The sequence below is a fragment of the Schistocerca cancellata genome, chromosome 1 (genome assembly GCF_023864275.1).
Source record: "Schistocerca cancellata isolate TAMUIC-IGC-003103 chromosome 1, iqSchCanc2.1, whole genome shotgun sequence".
NCBI lineage: Eukaryota > Metazoa > Arthropoda > Insecta > Orthoptera > Acrididae > Schistocerca > Schistocerca cancellata.
The window spans coordinates 187,676,407-187,679,279 of NC_064626.1; the positions used below are offsets into that span (position 1 = coordinate 187,676,407).

Genomic DNA, 2,873 nt, shown 5'->3' on the forward strand with positions numbered 1-2,873 from the left:
TTGTAACGATGGGGCGTTCCAAGCAGAGAACTGTCACTGACTTTGTTTTGGCGGAAAACCAGAGCATCGCAAATATTCATAGGCGCTTGTGGAATGAATACAGAGACCTGACAGTGAAGAAAAGCACGGTCTCGTTGGGCGAGGCGTCTTTCATCAGTACGACAAGGTCGTACAGACCTGTGCGAATTCTCGTGTGCCGGCCGTCCGCGCATAACTGTGACTACTGCAGTATTGGAACGTGCGGACATTCTTATTCGAGGTGATCGACGGATCATAAGTAAATACGTCGGTGCACAACTAGACGTCTCTGTTTGCGGTACTGACACACTCGATCCCTCGGTGGGGTTCTCAAAGATGTGTGCCCGCTGGTTTCGTCAGCGCCTAACAGAGGGCCATTAAGAGCAACGATGGACCATCTGTCCAGAGTTGCTTGCGCGTTATGAAGCTGAACGCGAATTTTTTGTCGAACGTCGTCACAGGCGATGAAACATAGGTTCATCACTCCGGACCGGAAACAAAACAGTAATCCATGGATTGATGCCCTCGCTAAGTTCAAAGCCGCACCCTCATCCGACAAAGTCATGCCGATGACGTTCTGTGACTGTGGAAACTGAGGAAACGACTCTAGTAGTAAGTGGCCATAAAAATGCAAACGCACTTCTCGATGACAATACAAGGCCTCACACAAGACTGCGCATCCGAGAGAAGTTCACAAAACTTCACTGAACTGTCTTCTTTATCAACCTTACAGCCCGGATCTCACAACTTACGACTTCCACCTGTATGACTCAATAAATGATACACTCTGCAGGAAGCAGTTATAGGAGGATGGGGATGTTACTGATGCAGAAAGCGCCGCGCAGGATTAGCCGAGCGGTCTAAGGCGCTGCAGTCATGGACTGTGCGGCTGGTCCCGGCGGAGGTTCGAGTCCTCCCTCGGGCATGGGTGTGTGTCAAACTTCCTGGCAGATTAAAACTGTATGCCGGACCGAGACTCGAACTCGGGACCTTTGCCTTTCACGGGCAAGTGCTCTACCAACTGAGCTACCCAAGCACGACTCACGCCCCGTCCTCACAGCTTTACTTCCGCCAGTACCTCGTCTCCTACCTTCCAAACTTTACGGAAGCTCTCCTGCGAACCATGCAAGACTAGCACTCCTGAAAGAAAGGATATTGCGGAGACATGGCTTAGCCACAGCCTGGGGGATGTTTCCAGAATGAGATTTTCACTCTGCAGCGGAGTGTGCGCTGATATGAAACTTCCTGGCATGGGTGCGTGTGTTTGTCCTTGGGATAATGTAGGTTAAGTAGTGTGTGAGCTTAGGGATTGATGACCTTAGTAGATAAGATTTCACACACATTTGAATATTTGTGATGTAGAAAGACATTAGCTCCGACGTCGACCGATAGAGTGGTATCATGCGGGCATAAATCGCAATGAACGGAGATTATGTTAAACATAGCGTTTCATAGCCAAGATAGTGGGGAAGACTGGTATATGGGAATTCCGAATAAAACCAGCCTGCTTTCTGTGTTGCATGACTTCCCGAATGCACCTCGCAGTAATTATTTTTCTCATTATTCACTTCAGTGTCCTCCTCTTCATTATTTCTATACATTAATAATGATGAAACATATAACAGTCTATATACATATATATTGCACCTCTTTCTGTCTTCAGACCTACATCGTATCCTTCGTCATTTCTTACACTTTTTCCCCTTCTTCTTCCTCAATCTGTCTCAGTCCACTTCTATATGTTTCCATTGGCTTTGATTTCGCGTGACCTGGTACAATCATTTTCCAACCACCAGTTTCACGTCATCATGTTTCCTCTTCCACTGACTCCCTGGTGGTCCTACAGTTTCACAGTCTTCAGTGAACAATTTTACGGGTACATCTGCTGTAATGTGTCAGACCCATTGCCATTTCAGTCTTACAGCTCTACCTAGGGCGTCTGTTGCCTAATGTCCTCTGACGAATTCTATCTCCTAGCATACGCGTTCCATGGATCTTTGAGTGCGCTTCAGTTTACAGGCACTAGCATTAAAGTCATAGTTTCCAGACCGTCTTATAGCTGGTGGTAGGCGTTGTTGGCCTCAGCCTTTGGTTATTTGGGACACCGTTGTCAGTCAGGGAATATGTTGATGCTGGTAATGTCTCCATCAAGTGTAACTCTTCCTCTGCTCAGATATGCTGTCCATCTCAGTCCTATCCTGCGAAGAATTCCTGAATTTTGATTGTTTTTCCTTAGATTAATTTTATGCTCAAGGTAGTTGTATTCATCAACTGCTTCTGTAGACTGGTTTCCGACTTTTAAGTGCTTTGTTGTCTGGGCTTAGCATTTTAGTTTTATTGGTGTTCATTTTCAAGCCACTCTTTGCCGAGGCCAATTTTAGTTATTGGAACACACTTTTTAGTTCTCCCAGATCTTCATCTAGGAGCATCTGCAAAACTCAGACGATTCAGATTGTCACAGTATACAGTTCTTGGTAGAAATCTCTAGCAATTTCTGTAATATTTTGACTATCTCTCTTTTCTTGTTCTTGAGTTTCATGATTTTAGATCTACCTGTAGACATGTTGGACGTCAAAATTTTCAAGTTTCGGTAATTTTCAATCGTCTACATGACCAAGGTATCGTTAAATATCCTAAGATCTTTCCTTATTTCTTTACGGATACTCTGATTAAGAGTTGTGTATTCTGTTTTGTTCCTGTACATTGCCTTCCTTTGTTATGCGAGCTAAATGGTGCCAACTGCACTTCGTTTGCTGCAATATGGATGCTTGTGGGTTTGTTTGCGGTTTCATTTTCTATTAAAGAATTTGAATCCTTTATCGGGCCAAGCTTCTCAGATAAACTTTGCTGAAATG

At 44.8% G+C, this 2,873-nt stretch overlaps 1 non-coding gene across 1 annotated transcript; it reads right to left on the reverse strand.

Annotated features, from left to right (window-relative positions):
* Positions 1-980: 980 nt before the first annotated feature.
* Trnas-uga (transfer RNA serine (anticodon UGA)) lies at positions 981-1,055 on the reverse strand. Its single transcript has one exon. It is a non-coding gene; the product is annotated as a tRNA-Ser (tRNA).
* Between the last annotated feature and the right edge of the window lie 1,818 nt (positions 1,056-2,873).